Below are 7,500 nucleotides of genomic sequence, written 5' to 3'. Positions count from 1 at the left end.
ATCCTAAACTCTGCAGCAGTCACAAAACTAAGGAAATATATAGAAAAAAATTATTAAAACAAATACAAATACAAAGAATAGGAAAATGATATCAAACTAAGCATCAGACTTTAAAAATAAAAACAAAATTGTTTACAAAATTCCCTGTACCGGGTATGATCGACCATACTAAGGAAAGAGTGGACAAAGGATCACAAAACGGACACAACAACACAAAATCGACGTCAGATCACACAGAACCAGCAGCTCGCTTGTAACACACATAGAAAAAACAGGACACCTACCAAATTGGAAAAACATAGAAATACTACACTAAGGACTGAACAAGAAAATGAAAAAATATACATAAAAGCTGCAGAAATTAGTAGAAATAATTCCAATAACAACAAAGGAAGATATATCACACGGTCTCGCCCAGCGGCAACACTAACGATCAACGACTGGAGGAGACGAAACGTTGGGAGGAGAAAACGACAAACGTAAAAATATATATATAAACTGTGTATCTATCCTCTAGATGTAGTTTACCGTGAACAAGACCAGAGTATCGATACGTCGGTAATAAAACTCAAAGTTCTTCTCGTCTTTCCTCTCTATCCTCAAAAAAAAAAAGAAAAAAATATATACATATATATATATATATATATATACTGATTATATGTGTATGTTTTCAAAGCTAACACGAACGTGTAATGTGAAACCGCAAGGTCGACCAAGTACAAGGAAGAGTGATGCAGAGCCGAGGGATCTGGAGTGGGACTCTCTCCCTCTCCCTCTCTCTCTCACAAGTGGGAGCTTGAGCTTGAGCTCGAGGTCGTGGGAGATGGAGAGGCCCCAGTCGGCCTATGATGGCGTCAGATGGACTCACTCACGTCTCCACCGCCACCGCCTACCATCAACACTTATTATTATCTCTATCGATTTGTTTGTTTGTTTATTTATTTATTTAATTATTCATCTATCTATTAATTTTCTTATTTATTAACTCATTTATTCATTTATTTGTCTAATTATCTATCTAGTCATTCTATTATTTATTTATTTATTTATTTATTTATTTATTTGTTTATTTATCTCCTCATTTTCTCCCTCCCTCCCTCCCTCTCTCTCTCTCTCTCTCTCTCTCTCTCTCTCTCTCTCTCTATATATATATATATATATATATATGATATATATATACATATACATATACATATATATCATATATATATATATGATATATATATACATATACATATACATATATATATATATAGATACTATATATATATATATATATATATATATATATAAATATATATATATGTATATAATATATATATATATGTATATATATATATATATATATGTATATAATATATATATATATATATATATATATACTGTATATGTATGTATATAATATATATATATATATATATATATATATATATATATATATATGTATATGTATATATATATTATATATATATGTATGTATATATACATATATACTTACTTTTTTATTTCATTCTGTATTTATCTATTTATTCGTCTATTTATTGATCTATTTATCTATCTGTCTATTCATTCATTTCATATATTTATTGATTTATTTATCTACTAATTTATTCCTATTATTCTGTCATTTATCTATATACCAAAAGGCTTTTTCCCCTCTATAAGGGAGGTGGCCAATTCCATGCACGCACCCACCCATACCCCTCCTAATCCCATCCATCACGTATTTCTTTCCCGAAGGTCCCTCCCTGACACCCGCCCACTGCCTGGTCCAGAAGGCAATGCAGCAAAAAGGAGATAATGCATGATATGACTTCTGTCTACGCTCGTGGTGGTCCGTGGGGGGGTTAAAACGAGTCGAGTGTCATTGGTCCAAGACCCTCAAAGGGGGGTGGGGGGGTGCAACATCAGGGAGGACACACAGGAAGGACACAATCAACGTTGATCTGAGTGAGTGGCTTTGGGCCTAGCCGCTCAAGACAGGATTAAAGTACGACTATTATCCCTCGACGATGATCGTTCATGGGTCAACGATGATCGTTTATGGCTCTGCAAAGTACGAGAGTAATAGTTTCAACCGAACCTATCAACCTGACGCGCTTACCCAAATAGGATGCCAGTTAGTAGGATGCGAGTCTCCCGCCATCATCTTCGCACCGAGCAAGACACACGTTTAGGCACCTTAACTTACACTCTCTGGAAAGACGACGGAAAATGTGAGGTGATCAAATAGAGGTATTCAAGTGGATCAAGGGCTTTGATAAGGATGATGTAGGTAAGGTCATCATATTAAGACAGCAGGGCAGGACTCGTAGTATTAGATTTAAATTGGACAAATTTAGGTTTAAGAAGGAAATAGGCAAGAAACGGTTTACCAACAGAGAGGTAATGAATGGAATAGATTCAGTAACCATTTGGTCGTTTTTAGAGAATATCTGATACATTTATAGATAAGGATGACAGATGGCAAGGGGCATAGAACTCCCTAGTATAAGCCTTATGGTCTCTTGCAGTCCTGGTAACCTCTTTAAATGAATGAAACAACCTAACGCTATTTACGATCACACGTGGAGAATATCATTGTACTGATGGAAGTTAAGTTCACTCGACTCGTCCAGGTTCAGACAGGACATAAACCGTCGACGTTTGTCCGGTGTGAAGACCTTCATCGAAGCAACTTGGAATCATCCAATCATGAGGTCCCCCCCCGCCCCCGGCCCGAATAATGTCGTCCAGTGTACAACAGAACGCGAGTGATCAAACCAAACTGACCAAATATTTTTACGTTTTATCTTTGAGTGAATCAAATGCAATCGGGGCTCGAAGCATATTCCCAAGAGCCCGTAAAGGTCAGAGTGCAATAGATAAACAAAATAACAAACAAATGAATAGATACATAGATAGATAAGAAAATATGAAAACGAATAAATAAATAGAAAATTAAAATAAATAGAGAAGTTAATAAATGAATAATTAAATCAACAACCAAATAGTTACACAGAAAAAAGATGAATGAATAGATGAATGTAGATAAACAAATAATTATATGATAAATAATAAATGATAATAGATAATGAATAATAAATAATAATATTGAATAAATAATAAATAACATACAATAAATAGGTAATTAAGAAATTTATATATATAGAAAAAAATGAAAGAATGAATGAATGAATATGAATGAATAAAACAAACCAAATAATAGATAAATTAATAAACCAATAAATGAAGATAACCAAATAAATGAATAAATGAATAAATAAATAAATAAGAATGAATAAATAAATAAATAAGAATAAATAAATAAATAAATAAAAAACATACTTAGATGCTACTTTTAAGGTGCAGTTGGGGAAACAATGTCCTCAATATTGTTCTCCCTTCAGATGGAAGAAATTATAATAATCAGGGAAAACATACTGTTTATTGATTCTGAGAAACATTCAGAGAAATTATCTTTTTCAAAGTTGCTCTTTATTCAGATGGGCTTCAAGTTATAAATCATTGGTACAATTGGAGAAGCTGTCCTCAATATTGCTCTGTGTTCAGACGGAGGACACGATGATAATCAGGGAACAAACTTTTTATTGATTTCGAGAAATACTCAGGAAAATAAGTTTTTCAACATTGCTCCTTATTCATATGGGCTTTAAGCTATAAATCATTGGTAGAGCAAGCGCATAAGAGTCTTTAATCTAAATCTTAGAAAAAGTCCTTTGAGTTTTCAATCACGTAGAGATGTTCTTTTTTTTTGGAGGGGGGGGAGGGAGGGGCTTAGATAGAACGACTGCAAATTATACAGTGTCGAAGATTTTTATTATTATTGTCATTATCATTATCATTGTACCATCTAGAGCAGCGGTTCTTAGCCTGCGGGTTGTGACCCCCTGGAGGGGTCTTTTTGTGGGGGGGTCGAAGTCTCTTTCGAGTCAAATCATGTCAAACTGTTTTGCAATAACTATTCTCTCTCTCTCTTTTTTTTTTTTTTTTTTTTTTTTACAAATTCCTCTTCCTCTTTCGCCTTTTTTTTTTCTTTTTTTTAGTTCCTTTCATTACTTCAATCCAACCTTTACCAGGCAGACCCACTCACTCTTATTACTTTTGCTTTCTTCTTGTACAATGCCACTCCTTGTTCTGGAGAAACCAAATACTTCCGGACCTGAAGCCACGCGCCTCAGATACGGAGCTAAATCCAACACAAAGAGTAAAAGTAATTAAATCTTGAAGACTGACTTCAACATTTCTTTCAAAATATCAGTCAAACGTGTAATCCATGTTTCCACTCACAAATTTACTTTGTAATCCTAGGCAGAAGAGGCGCTCGTTTAGTATTTTCCAGCAAAATTGATTTATCGTTAGTCTCATCCTCGGAGTGAAGGCAGGTCAAGCCTGCATGGTATTCAGCAATTTTGTAGTAAGGACCTTTATTAAATTCCCTACTTCGGAAAGCCCTTTGAAAGGTGGCACCGTCCTAGACCCCTCATAGAGGGGTAGCCCGTGATGTTAAACCGAATCACTCATCATATTAATACACAGCCTTTCCACTACTTAGATCATCACAGTCCCTCCCCGTGGTCACACACGGTAGCTGGGTCTACGAGGTCCCGGATAAAACCTGTAGTAAATCATTAACTGGCCCCAGATGAGCGTTGCATAGGTCCATAGACGTGTAGACACACTCCATCTACCCACCAACCCTGACTCACTGCTATGTTGGTTAGATGTTTTACACAAGGGGTCCCTCCCCGTGGTCACACACGGTAGCTGGGTCTACGAGGTCCCGGATAGAACCTGTAGTGAATCACTGACTGGCCCCAGATGAGTGTTGCATAGGTCCATAGACGTGTAGACACACTTCATCTACCCACCAACCCTGACTCACTGCTATGTTGGTTAGATGTTTTACACAAAGGGTCCCTCCCCGTGGTCACACACGGTAGCTGAATCCACGAGGTCCCCATATAGAAGCTGTAGTGAATCACTGACTGGCCCCAGATGAGTGTTGCATAGGTCCATACACGTGTAGACACACTCTATCTACCCACCAACCCTGACTCACTGCTATGTTGGTTAGATGTTTTACACAAGGGGTCCCTCCCCGTGGTCACACACGGTAGCTGGGTCCACAAGGTCCCGGATAGAAGCTGTAGTGAATCACTGACTGGCCCCAGATGAGCGTTGCATAGGTCCATACACGTGTAGACACACTCCATCTACCCACCAACCCTGACTCACTGCTATGTTGGTTAGATATTTTACACAAAGGGTCCCTCCCCGTGGTCACACACGGTAGCTGGGTCCGCGGGGTCCCGGATAGAAGCTGTAGTGAATCACTGACTGGCCCCAGATGAGTGTTGCATAGGTCCATAGACGTGTAGACACACTCTATCTACCCACCAACCCTGACTCACTGCTATGTTGGTTAGATTTTTTACACAAAGGGTCCCTCCCCGTGGTCACACGCGGTAGCTGGATCCACGAGGTCCCCATATAGAAGCTGTAGTGAATCACTGACTGGCCCCAGATGAGTGCTGCATAGGTCCATAGACGTGTAGACACACTCCATCTACCCACCAACCCTGACTCACTGCTATGTTGGTTAGATGTTTTACACAAAGACTTTGGCTGCTTCTCCGAGGATGAAGTATACCCTGGGGACAGAGACTAGAGCGTGTGTTCAGATACTTTCTGAATCCCTGGTAATCCCCTGCAGTAGAGTAATCTGTCCTATCACTGAGGTTTCCCTTGCCATAGGGTATCTTTTAACGTAATCTAAGCCCACGCCCAAGCTTCCATTTGACTACAATCACATCAATTGCCCACGCACTTTGTTTCCTCCTCTGATTTTTCATCATTATCCTAAGTATCATTGACCTAAAGTCTTTAAGTGGTGGAGCAGCTCCATGTTGGGGCTACAACCTAAGCCTGAGTCCTGTGTGGAGGCGGCTTATACCACTGGGCTTCCCACAAGTGGGCTGAAGTGGTGCTAGTCCTCGGCAGCCGCAGGTAACGGCGACTGAGCTGCCTTTTTCAGGGTGACTCGCATCTCACCCTTAGAGAGGAGGCGGCCCGGAAAAAAAGTGGCCCCAAACACCGTCTACTCCACAATCTCTCCAACTGTCGAGCTGCAGTCATTTTGACAACGACCATTACAGCCAAAAGAATTACAAAAACAAGATAAGCTAAGAATCTGGGAACCCAGAACGTGGAAACCCTTCAGGACGCAATCGCGAATAAAGTCACAAAACCACCCAGAATACCTGTGCTAGATGGGAGTAAAATGATTAGGAACGACATGGACTTGTCTGCCTTAAGTGAAACCCATCTTCCTAAAGAAAAATGTTTGCACTGAAGTGGAAAAAGGAAACCCTCTTCTGTAAAGGCCTATCGAAGGTCTTATGGTGTGAATTTGTGGTCAACATTTTTTCACGCCTGCTTTAAAGTCCAGCAACTCATACCAAAAGACTGGCGATAGGGCACTTCCTACTAGCAAAGGGTCGTTTCCTGATCCTCAACATCTCAAGAAATTTGAACGTTTTTATTTCCTGTTTCCAGAAAATTCTGGGCCTCACATGAGAGCACCGCATTCCAATATACAAATACTGGAACGCACAAATTGCACAAGTATAGACTCCAATGCTAGCTAAACGAAAAGTAAATCTGTCCGGTCACGTCATCCTGCTTGGTAATTGGCTTCCATAAGAAATTATATACAGGCAAGTCCCAAATGACAGGAAGATATCTATGGGCCTTAATAAGAAATATAAAAAGCAATCTAACACTTGAATTTGTGTTATGCTCCACCACATAATCTGGAGATACATGAGAGCGAACACAGGACTTGAAGAATGAAAACCAAAGGGGGATCAAAGCCTTGAAAATGGGTGACACAAGCAAGGTCATCATATTCAGACAATAGGGCAGGAATTGCATTAATGGAATTAAATTGGACAAATTTAGATTTAAGAAGGAAATAGGCAAGAATTGGATTACTAATAGGGTGGTCAACGAATGGAATAGACTTAGTAACTATGTAGTGAGCGCTGAAACTATAGGTTGTTTTAATAAACGGTTAAGTAATTTTATGGGTGGGGATGACAGGTGGTCATGGGCATGGAAGTGACTAGTGTAGGCCCTATGGTCTGCTGCAGCCTCCTTCATTCTTTTGTTCTTATTCTTATGTTCTTATCCTGCTGCAAGAGCTCACGGTACAAGGAATTCCGCAATATCAGCAGCGACGCACCTGAGCAGAACCTCCGAATCCAGAGCTGACGTGAGTCAAGGTGAACATGTCCAGGAATGGCCTCGTGCACCACACCAGCTAAAAGAACAGTAACTGTAATAGGTTACTCGTTTTTTATCACTCGGCCTTGAGCAACATCGAATGTTGTTTTTGGTTGCAATGGAATATCATAACCATGCAAGCAAGTTTGTGTTTATATATATATATGTATGTATATATATATATTTATGTATATATATATATATATACATATT

At 38.9% G+C, this 7,500-nt stretch overlaps 1 long non-coding RNA gene across 1 annotated transcript in view; it reads right to left on the bottom strand.

The window, feature by feature from the left end:
• Nucleotides 1–7,500, bottom strand: part of LOC143041401 (uncharacterized) — a 196,143-nt gene that overhangs the window by 182,029 nt on the left and 6,614 nt on the right. The gene's annotated exons all lie outside the window — the stretch shown is intronic.

This window comes from Oratosquilla oratoria, chromosome 31, assembly GCF_046742065.1.
Source record: "Oratosquilla oratoria isolate Oo_2021 chromosome 31, ASM4674206v1, whole genome shotgun sequence".
Classification (NCBI taxonomy): Eukaryota; Metazoa; Arthropoda; class Malacostraca; order Stomatopoda; family Squillidae; genus Oratosquilla; species Oratosquilla oratoria.
Note: the sequence above shows the minus strand (reverse complement) of the source record. Positions and strands in the feature narration are given on the sequence as shown.